The sequence below is a fragment of the Molothrus ater genome, chromosome 4 (genome assembly GCF_012460135.2).
Source record: "Molothrus ater isolate BHLD 08-10-18 breed brown headed cowbird chromosome 4, BPBGC_Mater_1.1, whole genome shotgun sequence".
Classification (NCBI taxonomy): Eukaryota; Metazoa; Chordata; class Aves; order Passeriformes; family Icteridae; genus Molothrus; species Molothrus ater.
In genome coordinates, this window is record NC_050481.2 from 65,397,312 (window position 1) to 65,412,731 (window position 15,420).

Below are 15,420 nucleotides of genomic sequence, written 5' to 3' on the forward strand. Positions count from 1 at the left end.
CCCAGCCCGTGTGCATTTCTCCAATCTCAGTGTGGAAGGTCCACAGCACACATGAACCAACAGTCCAAAGTGTTTGTCTTTGGTCTGGGAAAGCATCGTCAGAGTGGGAGAAATTGCTTGCAATTTACTCTGCAAAAGGCTTCAAATAACCCCAAATTATTCACCTTTTGAAATCTTTTAAAAGTCCCCACAACTGAGGCCAGGTTTTTTCAACTGGATGGGCAGTATGCCATAAGTAATAAGAAAGAGGAGGAAGCAGATTTTGCAAACAGCAGAGCAGATTATTCCAGGTGAGGGTCCCCATGAGTTACTTGGTGCTCAGTGGCTGAGCTGCTCACAGCCCTTCTGCGAGGATGCAAACTGCTCTGGGCACTGGTGATGGGCTGGTGCTGGTGGCCCTGGGTTTCTGTCCCCTGAGGAACGTGCCTGGCACGGTGACCATCACTTGATGTGCTTCATTTCAGTTGGCACAAGCCCCATTTCAGCCCAGGACCTTCTCACGTTTCTCATTGCTTTCAAGACTGAAGATGTCGGCACCACCCTTGAATGATTCACATTCCTAGAGGCAATTGTTCCCATTAAAGAATGAGTTTTATTTTTTACACAGAAGTGAATGACCCTATGGAGAGTAAAATATTTTCCTAGCCTAGCTTATTTCTATGCTGGAAAACACTACCCTAAGACTGACTTATCCAAGGATTTCCAGATAGAACTTCCAACTGATTTTAGGAGTAAGATGAATTTTCCAGGCAGACAGAGGCCAAAGGACATTTTTGTCTAAATGTTCACTGGTAATAGAGAGATGTGCATGGGCTGACTAGAAAGCAGTCTAAGGTATGTCTTGATAGGGTCTCATAGTCAGATTTGTGGCCTACCATTAGACCACAAATTAGTGGAAGTAAACACCTGAAGTCCAATAACATCTTCTGCCACTTCCCTTTCTCAGTGCAGAAGGCAAAAAGTGAAGAGGAGCTGTTAAACAATTTCTTGCAGACCTCTGAAGATTTATGCTGGAAAGTGTTTTGATGTTTATAAGGCACATTCAGTGACCACAGGTGGTGTTGGGGTGATGGGTATTTTAGTGCTGATGCTGAGAAATTGCAGGAATCATTCCAGTGTGGTCGTGGCATAATGGGAGGTGTTGGTATCTCTAGAGGCCAAGCAGTGCAGTCAGGAGTTCATGGACATATTCCTGATATTATTCACAGAACAGAGACATGGGGTTTGAGATGGGTGTTTTATTTCAGCCCTCTGTCCCCATCACCTTCTGGAATCCAAGTCCAGCTTTGATTTGGAAGTTGTCTCCTGTCCTGCAAATAATGTGGCCTTTTGGGAGTGCAGGTCAGGGCCAGACTGAGAACCTGGATAATACTGTGCCCACCATTCCCAGAGGATGTTACAATCTCTACCTTATTCATCTGCATGACCCAGAAACTAAGCCTCCTAGACATGTAAATAATCAAACAAAATAAAAACAATGCAGTTGATTCAGATCCCACAAATGGGATCAGTCATAAGGTCATCCCCACTCCTAACTTTCAGGGAAGGATGGAGCCCAGCCCCTGTCCATCTTCCAAAGAAGACAGAATTATCCCACAGAATTATCCATCTTCAAGGTGGATTCTAAATTTGCTGCTCTGCTTCTTCTTATCGTCACTTCCAATACAGGTGGCAAAAGAACAAAATTAATGAAAAGTGTAATCTAATTTTTTTTAAATTGTAGGTAACCTCATATTAACCCAAAAAACACTCAACACTCAACCAATGCCTTCCCAAACTTGGGATCAAATAGGCACCAAATGGGGAGAGATGGCCCTGGGGAACAAAGCCCAGGGTCCACTCAAAGGTCCAGGCAGGAGTAAATGGAGATGAGACTGTGGACAGGACAGTCACCAGCTGAGGATGGTGTTGATGTCCTTGGGCTGAGCTGGAATAGGGCCCTGGGACATGGGCAAGAGTGTGGGGGTTTCAGGGGAAGCTGGGCAGGGACATTAACACCTATTTGTGCCCTTGGGACCTTGGCAGTGTCTGATATTTTCTTTACATTTCATAAATTAACTTCACAAGACCAAAAGACAGGGAGCAGCACCTTGGGAAGGTAAGCAGGAATGTGCATTCAGAGGTGTCAGCTTGTTAAAAACTCTGAGCTGAGCAGCCCTTGAGGGAAGGGGGAACCAAGGAAGAGAAATCATTGAACCAAGCCAGTGTTCAAGGAGCTTTCTGCCATGCATAGCAGTTTATGGGCCTCAGGTAGCCTTGAAGAAAGTCACCTGTAAGTTCTGTAATTGATTTCAGCAAGCATAAGTTTAAGGCTGTATGTTTAGAAACCCTGTTAGCAAAGAGATTTTGCAATTCCCTTTGAAAACAGCACTTTGGTGTGATGAGGGCTTTCATCATTGCTGGATGTTTATCCAGAACAAGAACAACAGTTACATACTAGATGAGTGTGACTGACCACATAAGAGGGTCTGTCCCTGGCTGTTTCATGGCTAAAATCCCAATATAGCTTCATCCCATATATTTGCCCATATAAACACAGACACCTTGCTAGCATGTGTGAGTTGGGAATGAATTTGCCATGGGCTCTTTTCATAATAAATGAAGGTAGAGACAAATCTATGACTCAGATCTTGGTGAGCTGAACTAATATCTGGAGGGAGAAGAAAGCTTTGCTTTGCTCAGACTACTGCTTTTTATGGGCACAGACAGGCTGACATCCATGTGTTTCCTACACCTAAACCAAGGTCAGATAAATCTAGGCTGGAGAGCTGGTTCTTCTTGCCTTCTTCCCTCACCTATTAAACTACACATATTCTGATCCTCTCCATGCAGTCAGCACCTATCCAGGGAAAGGAGGTTTGATTTTGCCCAAATACCATTCCTGCCCTCCTGTTCTGCCCATGGGACCAGCATGCGGCACCCATGGTTTGGAGTTAATTTTCTCCCTTTGAATGGAATCCCAAGTCCAGATTTCTCTAGCCTGGATGGTGAGGAAAGTGCATCTTAAATGTGTGTAAAATGGCTCAGACATTCACTGCAGCCTCCAATTGCAAAGAGACACGTGCCTTGGAAATATTCACTGAGTATATTAAGAGACATCATGTGACAAAGACTTTTTAAAGCTGGTTTAACTTCCCATTAGTGCATATTAATTCTTAGTAAACCAAGCAAAAGGTGATCTTAGAGCCAGGAAGATCAACACAGCACTAATTTCTTTTCTGTTTGCTCATTCAGAGCACATTTCTAAGAAAATCCTTAGGGCCCAACTATTTTATTGCCTAGAGGGCTTTAATTTGGAGATGGTTAAGGGCCTTCCAGGCCACAAAGCAACTGGATCCCCTGATGTGACTGCATTAATAGCACTGATGGGAGAACACTAATCCAAGAGAAATGTGAGCTGTGGGTGGGAGACACAAGCCAGAGCTCTATAGTTGGTACGAGTGTAGGTGTTCAGCCTAGACAAAAATGCAGAAGTGTGCCTGTGCTGCCTTTGGATATAGGGCCCTCATGGGGAGTCCTATGTGAAACACCACAAAGCTTTGCTCAGAGCCTAACTCTGTGCTTTGATAATAATGAGACAAAACATCCTTCCCCAGAAAAGGTGTGCTCTGTTTTCTGACAGTCAATGCAGTGGAACAAGTTTCCCAGCTGACAGCAAAATGAGATACTGTGATTTCCAAAGCATTTGGGCTGTTTGAAGGGCTTGGCAGACAGTGGAAACTTTTTCAAGAGCCGGAGGCCAGAATGTTGTTTGGCTGTGTAAAAGTTTTCCCCTGCATCCCCACGTGCCCCCAAAATTGACCTTGTGCCCAGGGAGCTGGTGGAGGTCTGGCCCATGTCCTCCTGGGGAAAAATAGCAGCCAGAAGTGGAAAAACACCTGTATTGAGCCCAGCCAGTCAGAGCTGCCAGTCTGAATGAGTCCAGTTAGGAATTAAAAGCCCCAGCTGACATCCTGTGGTGCCAGCAATATTTCTTTAAGTCAGACTTGTCATATGAACTGCACTAACTCTACTAATTTTCGTCAGCATGCTGTGTGGGTACTTGCTTTGCTGTGCATTTCTGTGAATGAAGAAAACTGCACTGGGCCCACCAATTTCCATCAGTGCACTGTCTGGGTGCTCACTCTGATGCACACTGCTGTGAATGAAATCTCAGCAGAACACCAATTCCAGCATTCCTGAGTACTGGCACTGCTTACAACTTGTATCTGAATTTAGTCCCAGCCCTACCTGGCATGTCACCTTTGCCTTGAACAAAAATACAGATCCAAGCACTTTCTGTTCTTGCAGTGTTGGATTTCTTGACCCAGGTTTCTCAGCTCAAGGGTTTCCCTTTCTTTTACTCTTCTTGCCTTCTTTTTTTCTTCTCTTTCTCATTTATTAATTTCTCATTTATTAAGTTACAGATGAGAACCAAAGGCAGTCTCTGCTGATAAGTTACAGGCTGTCCTTATTATGTGCTTGGTTTTCAACCTTTTTAGTCCAACTTTGCCATAGGTTCCATGATACTGTTCAGAAAAGTAAATTAATCAAATCCCATGGTAAAAAAAAATCCTGATACATTTCCTAGCAAACATTTTTGCATTGTTATGACTGGTGCAGGTAGTGGTGGTATTGCTGTTTGTTATTGGTTGTTAGAAATCAGCACTGATTTCACAAAGGGTGTTACTGTGAACCTGGTACTCTGTGAAATTGAAAGCAACCTGTCTGATCTTCAGCACTGCTGGGTGGTTTAGGTTATCTCTGGGCTGGAAAGTGAGTAATTATGTAAACATAGCCAGCCCATCTTTGGTCAGAGCTGCATCTTGCACTACAGACAAAGCCCTGCTTGAAAGCGCAGGATGTGACCAAGCAGCCACTGAGGAGCACTGAGAACAAGAAGGGACTTTTAAACTAAAAGGGGGTGAATTTAAATTATATTCAAGGGAGAAGTTTGTTGCAATGAGGGCACTGAAGCACAGGAACAGTTTTGTCACAGAGGTGGTAGATAACCCCTGCCTGAGAACATTCAAGGACTATGGTTGCCCTGAGAAACCTGATCTAGCTGGAGACCTCCCTGCTCATTGCAGGAGGGCTGGACGAGATGACCTTTAAATGTTCCTTGCAACTCCAATTACTCTATAATCCAGTGAAAATCTAGAGGCAAAAATGGGTCTCAGTGGCCTGTGTTTCTCCAGTAAAGAGTTTGCTGGGAGCCTCCTGCCACTGTTCTCTTCCAAGTGCCACTGGGAGTTTTGCTGTCCTCTGCCACTGCGTGGTTGCTGGGAAGGGTTTGGGTGGTGTGACATGGAGATGTGTGACCATTTTTATTTGTCATTGCGAGGGATCACATCACCTGGTAGCTAGGAGGGGTTTGGGTGGTGTGGCATGCAGATGTGTGACCATTTTTATTTGTCATTGTGAGGGATCACATCACCTGGCTGCTGGGAAGGGTTTGGGTGGTGTGGCATGCAGATGTGTGACCATTTTTATTTGACATTGTGAGGGATCACATCACCTGGATCACAGAGTTTGCTTGAAGCCAATCAATTAGAAGCCAGTGAAGCAGCACAGATTTCTGTCAGCTGAAGATATGGCAAGTAGTTTCTTCTGCCCACTGGAAGAAAATGCAAAGTATTTTATGCTCATCCTGGGCTTCCCAGCGTGGATGCTGTTGCAAACCTCACTGCTCCCTTCAGTTCAGCTGGTATTTCTGCTCCCTGTGCACAATGGACTCCAGGAGTATCTGCTGCCTGAGCCAATGTGAGTAATCCAGGGCTTGTGTAGGACCCTTGGGGAGACTCAGAGTAGATTACAACTAGAAAATGTGAAAATACTGAATCACTAAGTAGCACAGCCTTTATTTGGTAATTAATTAGTAGACAAAGTGCCTCAAAGAAAGAAAGAAAGCAGCCTATGTGTGAACATGTATATACACATCTTTCTCTCTCATTATACATATGTGCAGTTATTTTAGTGCCATAAGCCATGTATACAGCTGAATTTATCCTCCTGTGAGTCTGTTTTGCTCCCTGAGCAGACAGAAAGTCTCAGAGTGTGAAGGGCTCTGGAACATCTGCAACCTCATTTCCTCAGTGCTTTGCCAGGTGGCCTGGGGTAAAGAGACACAGTCCAGAGGCTGCTTTTGGTACCTAAGGAAAAGTCAGTCCCAGGCACCCTAAAAGCTGTGTAAAAGCAGGACATTTGCAGAACTACTTCCTTGGTAAGACTTTTTTGGGATCTCGTAGGAATCTGACAGCATGGGTGCTCATGTTGTCAGTTTTCCCAGAGGAGAGCCCTCACCCAGGGAGTGAAACACCAACCATGGCCTGTCTGAAGGAGCACAATGGTACAGTTATTTTAATGGAACCCAGTGACTGGAATCTTTGCAGAAAGCAAGGACTATGCAGAACATATTTGTTGGCATACTGGTTCCCCTGCTATGACATGCACTATGACATTTTGCAAGGAGTATAAAAATATTTGAAATGGGTACTGATAAATAAACTAAAATTACTGGGAAAAATATGTTAAAAATCCTGAAAGCCTTAGGTTTTGTTCATGCTTAGCCAATCAGTCTTTGCAATCAGATCACAGAGTAGGGAAATGTGTTTTTAATATCCAACAGAATTGTTAATATATTTCTTTGACATTGCCTTGAGGACCAGGCTGAGGATTCCAGTTTCCACTGGGATCTCTGAGAGTTATGGGAACACAGTAGTCAGTGCACTTTAAAGAGCATAAGAACCATCTCATGCTGACAGCTCCCCAAAAGCCTCTGTTAGTGGGGGATTATTGAGCAGGGATGTTTCTGGAAGCAAGACATAGCAATAGGAACCATCTGAGTATTTGTCAGAACTTTTTATGAATGAAACTGGAAAAAAATTTCACTGATAGAATTTGAGGAAAACTCTGAAGTTGGTAGCACAGCCAGGAATAAGAACTGCATGGTCAACCAGAAGCATAACTGTGATAAAATATATTGTGATTCAGCCAAATGCAGTACATACATGGGGCAAAGAGAAAAACTATTTCAGCATTATCCAGAGGCCATTGTGGAAAAACTCATCAGACTGAGTTCTGCTGTCATGGTTTATCCAAGGGGTTAGGAGGGACCAGACACACTTTAAGTATGGAGAAACTTCCACCCAAACAGTGTAAAAACATACTCAGTTTTGGTGCCTATAATTGACAGAAATACCACTACAATGATTTGAGGATTGAAGGAAATGCCTCCAAATATACCTGGGACATACAAAGTACTCTGTTCAGCAAGCCCAAAGGAAGTGAAGTGGTTGAATTGGTTGCAACATCTACACATCCACTCATGAAGAAACCACCAGATTCTAAAGTGCTCTCTCAGTTTATGGAGAACACTTTAGGGAGTGTCTAAGTGCTGAATCCAGACGGTTTCAAGCTGATGATGAAGTCTGAGTTTTAACAGTGAAGGTAACTAGCCCTTGAAACAAAAAGTGATAAGAGAAACAGCCATTTCTCCATCTCATGTTGTCTTCATCTTATATCAAGATTGGTGGCCTTTCTAGAGACAGAAAAGTACTCTAGTATTGCACAAGTGAAAATCCTCATCCCAATATCACAGTGTCCTGTGAGAAGAGTTATGCAAATTGATTCAAAAGCCCTTTTCTTTCCTCAAAACCCTGTGAGCAAAATTGCACATTGGACTATTTCAGGTTGAGCTATTTAAATTCCCTGAATATTTTGTGCTAACAAGTTTTCCTGAACAGCATCAACCAGACATGCGACAAAGGCTGTGAAGGTATCCAAGGACACATCTACATCTTCAGGCATAAACAGATGTCTGTGAAATGTTGATTTGGTGTCTGGCTTTCCAGCACACATCAATTGTAATGGATCTGGAAACTGCATTCACCCACTGGGTGGGTTGTAGATATCCCAGAACCTCAAATCCCCAGAGTAATCACTCACAATATCCAGTGGGAACTAATCAAGCCACTGCTGGAATCAAATGTAATTGGAGTAGCCCACTAATCAAGCTCTGGATTTCACAGGACTTGAAAGAGATAGTGGCCTTCATGAGGGCTGCAAGGAGACTGCAATGGGAGAATTAATGTGTTATGTTCCCTTTGCTAAATGATTCTGTAATTTTATGGTTGGACTAGACAATCCTAAAGATCTTTTCCAACTTAAATGATTCTCTGATTCTGTGATTTTCTATGATTCTCTGATTTCCTGTGTTTGGTTCCTGAACGGACTCTTTCAGTCTAGTTTTTCGTTTCAGTTTCAGAATAATTTGCATGTGGAGTTTTAAGCCCTGCATTTTACCAGCTTGAAACACAATCTCCGTATTGCAAAGAGCTTCTTCTGTGCCATCCATGGAGAGTTCAAACAACTTATTTATTTCAGATGCCTGGCTCGAGCCAAAGGTGACCTCTCAGCGCTTTTCAAGCAGGATCCATCCTCTGGCCAACTGGCTCGGCTGGGGTGGCCAGCAGAGCAGCATGTGCTCCTCCTGGCTCAGCAGCAAGTAAGACAATCCTGGGACACTGCAGAAGGTGAGGGGACACAGGAGATCAGGGATGGGTGGTGGAGCCCCAGGAATCCTGAGGGGAGACGCAGTGAGCACGCAGACTGCAGGCTCTTTTCTACCCAGCCAAGTCAGCTTGTGCTTGGGAGAGATTTAATATCAAACATAGTGTGAAACTCAATCTCTCCTGTTAGACGAGCTCTGACAATGGAGCTGCCGTGTGCTTGGTGGGTCATGTCAACCTTAATTTACTGCCCCTGGGTGCTGTGGAAATGTCTCAAGACTGTCACACTCCCACACTGCTGAGCTCTTGGCTTGTACACAGTGACCAGGCAGAAGGTAATCACAGGAATGGGGCCTTTCAGAGGGGCAAAAAGGCATTCAAAAGAAGCCATGGGCACCCTCAAGTATTACTAGACCTGTTGAAATTTATGTGGACTGGTACATTATTGACAACACAGCAAGTCACCAAATGACAAAAAAATCAGTTAGTAAAAGAGAAATTCTTGGAGCATTCAAGGAAAAGAGGAGAGAGGGAAGAAGCATTATATTTAATTCACGATGTGGGGAGAAGGCAAAAAAGTCAAAAAAAGAGTCAAAAATGTCAGATGACCCCTCCTCAAGTGTCAAATCCACTGAGACTGCAAGAAAGGAGGTTAACTTCTTTTACCACATATAAAGCTTCTTTTACCATATATAAAGCATACACAAAACTTCAGTATTCTTTTTATTTTCAATAATAATAAAAAAGGGAAATAGTCAATAGCATCTTTCATCTGAGTCAGCTTCAATATCTTTCTCCTGCCCTAACCCAGGCATTGTTGCTGCTGTTTGGTTCTGGCTGTTCTTCCTACAGCTTTCAGAGTTACAGCACACATGAGGTTAACTCTGCAATTTTAGTTCCATTTCCCACTGACCATTTTTTTTCATGTATTTCAAACAGTGTGAGCAAAGAGACATTGTTTTGCTTGTAGGAACCAAGCATTGAGAAATCAGAAGTGAAATGGCAGGACTCCCCCGTTAAAGATGAAATACAGGTGCTGTATGGTGCAGTTTGTAGGCAGACTGTGCAAGTAAAACTCCCTGAGCCTGTGTAAGCTCCAGGCCCAAGAGGATTTGCCTGTCCCCACACTGCCCCTCTCTGCAGTTCAGAGATACCTTGTTTTGTTCTCAATTCGTTGGCATTGGATGAAAGTCCATGCACTGTTCTATATCAGATTAGTGGTCTGAATGGGAAGACAGATTTAAATAGTTTTAAGACAGAGGAAATCTTTCTTTCTAAATAAATATTACAAAAGGCAAATAGTCATCAAAATACTGTTTGTGTAGGAAAGAGGCCAGTAAAATCATGCATAAAGGTGCTGAGCCACGCTGCAAGTTTATTGATTTTCCTAACACAGACCCCTCTGCTGTAGCTTGTGGAGGCTTCCCCAGCAGCAGCCAGCAGGACCTTCTCAAGCACCATCAGCTTGGGGAGCGAAGCTAAGGTTTTTGTGATGGATGTTCCAGATGGGGCTGCCAGAAATCCAGCTTTCATTCCCTTCTGTTAATCAAGATAGTGAGGTTTAGCTCCCAGAGGATCTTACAGAGTCTGATACACTGCGGGGATCCTTCTCACCCCTGCTCCCAGGATTTAAATGCAAAACACCTAGGTGGCTCCTTGGGAACCTGTCCTTTGTCCTCTCCCCCAGTAATACCCCAACCCCTCTGCTACAGGACCTGTCCCTCCATGGATTTTGTGGTTCCTTTCTAGATGTAAGGACAAGATCAGAGACAGACATTGTGGGTCTGAGAAGCAGCTGTGCCTATGGCTCTCCAGTTTTGGGATATCTGAACTGTCTTAAGCTCAGCAGGGAACTGAACCAAGGACTTCCACAATCTGTTTTCCCTGCTGCTTCTCAAGTGAAAACACAAAGTTGCTCCCTAGAAATGGCAGAGACAGGTCCTGTAAAGAATAGGGGGATCGGTACTGTGCCAGCAGTGGGACTCTTCAGCTCACTGACAGTAACTGCTCTGCAAGGTGGGTGAATGATGATCTGATTGTGAGCCTATCTATCTGATGTTTTCCTAAAAATCCCAATAAAGTGACTTTCCCAAGGTGTTGAAGAAAACCTGTGGCATGAAGGCATTAAGGCCTCCATTTTGGGGTGAAGTTTTGCATCAGCCTCTACTTTGCTTGAAACCTCATCAAAAATCATGCAGTGCTCTTGTACAGCACTGCAAAGAGTTATACTGGTGCAACTTCACGCTGAAAATTCTCTCTTGGGCTTTATTCATCTTAAAATTTGCCTTTCAACCCAACCTAGCCATGTATGGTCCTGCTATCACCAGTAGGGACAGACACCTCCAGGTGACAAATCATCCTCCCCCAAGGGAAACACCCAAGCCACTACCTGCCTTTCCCCATGGGCTACAGACAGACTGTGTGACTGGTTCTGGCTAGATGGCTAAGAATGAGTGAATTGAATCAGATCTTAAACCACAGAGCTTTAGTTTCCATAGAAAAGATGCTTTGGGTGGGTGAGAACAGCATTTTCTCTAATGCATGCACTGACAGCTGCTGAGTAGCCCTGGGCCACACTTATGGCTTCTTTGAGCAGGAGCAAACTTTAGATGTAAGGGTCATGTTCAAAACTGCTTTCCAGCCTTCCATTTGTGCCACAAATGGTGCTGTACAGTGGAGAAAGGCTCTGCTTCTTGTTACAGGATGGCATTATTCTTGTTTCATTGTCTCTGTCACTGGGGCAAAGGTTAATGGAAGAGGTGTGCCTGCTGCTCATTTGGCACATGGCTCTGTCAGGCCTGGCAAGGGTCTGATTTTATTATCAAAGTGTTCCCTGGCCTCACAAATCACCAGGTAAAATTCTATAGCTCATGCAGAAAACCATACAAAACCATCATAATGGTCCCTTCTGGCTGCTCCAGACAATTTCCCCCCCTTGCATTAACTTCATATCTGTTTGATCCCTCTAACTTCATGTAATTTCAAAGGAGAATTGGACTTTCTGAAGACATGCCTTTAAAGCTCACTCTGAGATGGATGTGCAAAAAGTAGAAGTCAGTTTTCCTGATGAGGGCTTACTCAAAGAATCAAGGTACAATGTGTATGAGTTCTTCTTTAGAGGAGCAAGAAATTAACAGAGAAATGAATGGAAGTCCTGAATCTATCAAGGATCATCATGCCCTGTGCTGTGTATAACATCTTCCTCATGCAAGTGCCACAGCCCTCTGGTTTTCCACCAATCTTAAGTAGGTAGGATTTTCCCCCTAATTTTGCTTTTGCTGCTGTTCAAGTTCCACCACCCTTATGTAGCACTTTCCAAGTGTGCAATTCACAGCTGAATGGGAGGTGAAGCTGCAACCCAGGCCATGGAGAGAGGACTCACAAACATCCCTGTGTCTCTCCAAACACCTTCTCCCGCTTCCCCTCCTATCCTGGCTAGCAACACATGGAAAGTTTTTGTCATGGAGGACATTCTTGGGCAGGAAGGAAGCGAGGACTGTGGCCAGGAGCCTTTGTGGCCACCTGCTTGGATGTTCACTTCAAAGGACAGCAAACCGACAACCCCAGTGTGCAACCCACCAAGAGCTGAACATATTTGCACACAGAGTTCACCCAGTATTTGGGGCTGGGGCATAAAAGACCTTTGCCCAGGCTGTGTCTGACCTCAAACAACAGCAGCAATTGGATGATGGTGCCAGCAAGAGCTGAGCCAGCATTGTGCTGGATGTGCTCTGTGCTGCAGTACATCTGAGGCATGCCATTCTTCCCACATACACTGCTGTACCCACCCAGTTATGAAAGAGCCCTTGGCTGCCTGCCCTGCTGCTCCAACATTGCATCTTTAGCCTGAATTAAACTCCAGTCCAAGCCCTGCTAATGCTCCTTGCCATTATTGCTGTTTGGAAGGAGAGGACACCCATGGTTTAACACCCTGGAAAGACTCTGAGGCAAGTGCCAGCACACACAGCAAGAGGCAGGTGGACTTGTTCCTGCTTCAGTGTGGCTTGTGCAGGTCAGGACCAGCAATGGAAATGCTGCTAGAGAGGCATTAACTGATGACAACAACCACACTATTAAACCATATTAAATCTCTGGAAGATTTGCTTTTTGGTTCCATTCATGTGCTGATATCCAGGCTATCCCTTTCATGGTGCAAAATTCTATTTCCTAAAGAGAAGGGTCACTGACAAGGAGGACTGGGGAAAAGCTGCTTGTAGGAATGCAGTAGCAAAGGGTTCAAGGATCCTGGGGGGCTCCCAGAGAAATAGCAAAAGGGTTCCAGTCTCTTGTAGGGAAAGGCAGGACGACCTGGTCTCCTGAGGTTAGACAAGCAGCCAGGTTCTTGTGTGTACTGGTCACACCTTCCTTTTATTTATTATATTTTTCCTTCGCAGCTGACCTCTCTGTATTTGCCCTTATTGTCTTTGCATGCAGAGTGGAACCTAACTCTGGGACCTGGCTCAACACCCTTTCTGTCCACAGGCCCCTTAGGTAGAGCTTAGCAATTTACTGCATCAGAATAGCAAAAAATGACCAGTGTGAATGGGCCATTGTACCCAGTCCTTTATGGATGTGACTTCACATGAATCTGCAGTGGATCTGTGTTATTAAATGGAAGTGGTAAGGAAACAAGAAATGGGAAACAAAAGATCCTCTGTAGATGGTAACTCCTGCAATGTTCAAAGAACAAGAGAAATGAGGCTGTTCTCAGCTCTTTGTATGCATTTATTCCAAATAGGGCCAAACATCACAGACAATGTTGTTTCTCTATGTTTCTAACCAGAGGGGCTTATTCTATCACCATTAAATGGTGCATTTCTGGGACACCCTCTGCTGGGATGTGATGAGTAGCAGCACCCTTTACAGTAACTGCTGCTCACCATGGCCTAAGAGCCAGAAGCAGGTGACAGAGAGATGTAAAAACAGATCTGACCTTTTCTCAATATATCTGGAACAAAATTTATGCAAAACTGAAGTAAGACATTGAGGACAACTCAAAAGTTATCCCAGGAGCTGGTGAATGCCACATGAGCAGAGAGTGAGGGGTCCTGCATGTCAAATGAGAGCCCTGAGTTTGTAAGAGTTTGTATTACCTGTGGGTTTGAGTTATGAGATGCAGCATTTGGCTCTGCATCTGAAGGTAATTGTTTATAGTGTATTTTATGACTGTTTACAAATGTGGTTTGAAGAAAACAATGGAATATGTAATGTTGTTTTTCCCCAGGTCTTCAGTCCATTAAGTTTGTATTATTTAAAGTGGCTAGACTAGAAATTTAAGTCATTGTTATTTATATTAGAGATAAAGCTAAGGATTCAGCTGAGCTCCAGGCTGCATTGTGAGAGTTGCTGTGTCAGGGTTTGAGAATGGTCTTGATCTGAAATACAAAAGGATCAAGACAGGCTGGTTAATCCTATGATTAGATATTCCCATAAGAACAGGCCTTCACTCATGGTCCTATTGCAAGCACCTTGTGTGGCCACAGTCAGCCTTTTAGGGTTATTTTTTTGGATATTTATGGAAAAAAAAACCCCAAACCAAAACCAAAAGATACCACATTTAAGGCATTGGCATTTTGGGAGAGCAAGATCCCCTGGTAGATTTAAGTGCCATAATGCTGAGATTAATTTAAAGTATTTTCTGCCAGGTAGGTGGTAAACCAGCAGTTCTCACCTGCTGAGACCTGCAGCCTTCACTTAGCTCACCATGAGAGACTTAGCCCAGGTCTGTAATGGCTGAGGGGGGGTTTCATTGATGTTCAATGGCTTTTTTGATAACCATTGCTACTGAAACATCATTCTGGTTAGCAAAAACAGAGGAGAGATGCTTGTGCCTAAGGAACAAGAAAAGGATGCAGAAATTATGGACAATGCCCCCAGCTGTCGTGCAGTCTAGCTGGGTGAATGGGAGGGAGTCTGCTAATCTCTCAATAGACAGTTCAGAACTTAATAATAATAATAATAATAATAATAATAATAATAATAATAATAATAATAATAATAATAATAATAATAATAATAATAATACTTCCTACTCTTTGTGTTTGCTCTTTAGCTTTTCAAGTCCCAAAGGCAGGAAACATTGGTGTGAGATGTGCCCTGGCTGCTATCCCAAGGCCACTGTCAGGTGAGGAACTTCTGGGGGCAAGAGTGTTGGAAGAGCTCACATCCATGATAACCAGAAGCAGAACCTTTATTGAGCAAACAGAAGGGACTCTGGAGCTGCAATGGGCAGGAAGATTAAGCTCATCATGCTGAGAAGTGCTGCCCCAAGGCAGACGGGGGAGTTGCAGAGGAGCTTGCCTTGCCAATGAACACTCTACCTGTTTGTAGAAGATTATACACCTTGCTCTAGGGCTGGCAAGCCAGGGCTTATCTGCTTCAGAACAAATTCTGACAGAGACTGGGTGCCATTTCTGTGCCCCAGGCTGCTGTAAGCTATTCTCCTTCAGCAGCAATTCTCATAGGATCTCAATCCAAGGTAGAGTTCTAGCTACCCTGAAACGTAAGATCCATTGCAAAATCTGCAGGCAGCGGTGCTGGCAACTTAGGAGTTTCCTCTGGGCCTGGCATGTGCTTAAACTACTCATGAGCTATCTGGGCTCCTCAGCTTCATTTCCATCCTTGGTTGACTCATACTTTATTTCAAGGATTGTTTGCATTTTTATGCCTCTGAGACTAGGTCCCGTGGGAATCCTTCCCAAACTCGCTACATTGACCTCCTGTTTTTCCAGCACATAACCCTTTCTCAGAAGAGGCCATTTGATCCTCCACCATAAATACATGAATCAACACTTTATGCTTTTATGGCATTTTGCCTGAGTTTTCCAGTTTCACAGCACCTTTGAAGGTGGGTTCAAGGTTTGATGCAGCCAAAAAAACTTGGTCTAGTGGGTGGCATCCCTGCCCATGGCAGGAGGTTGGAACTAGGTGG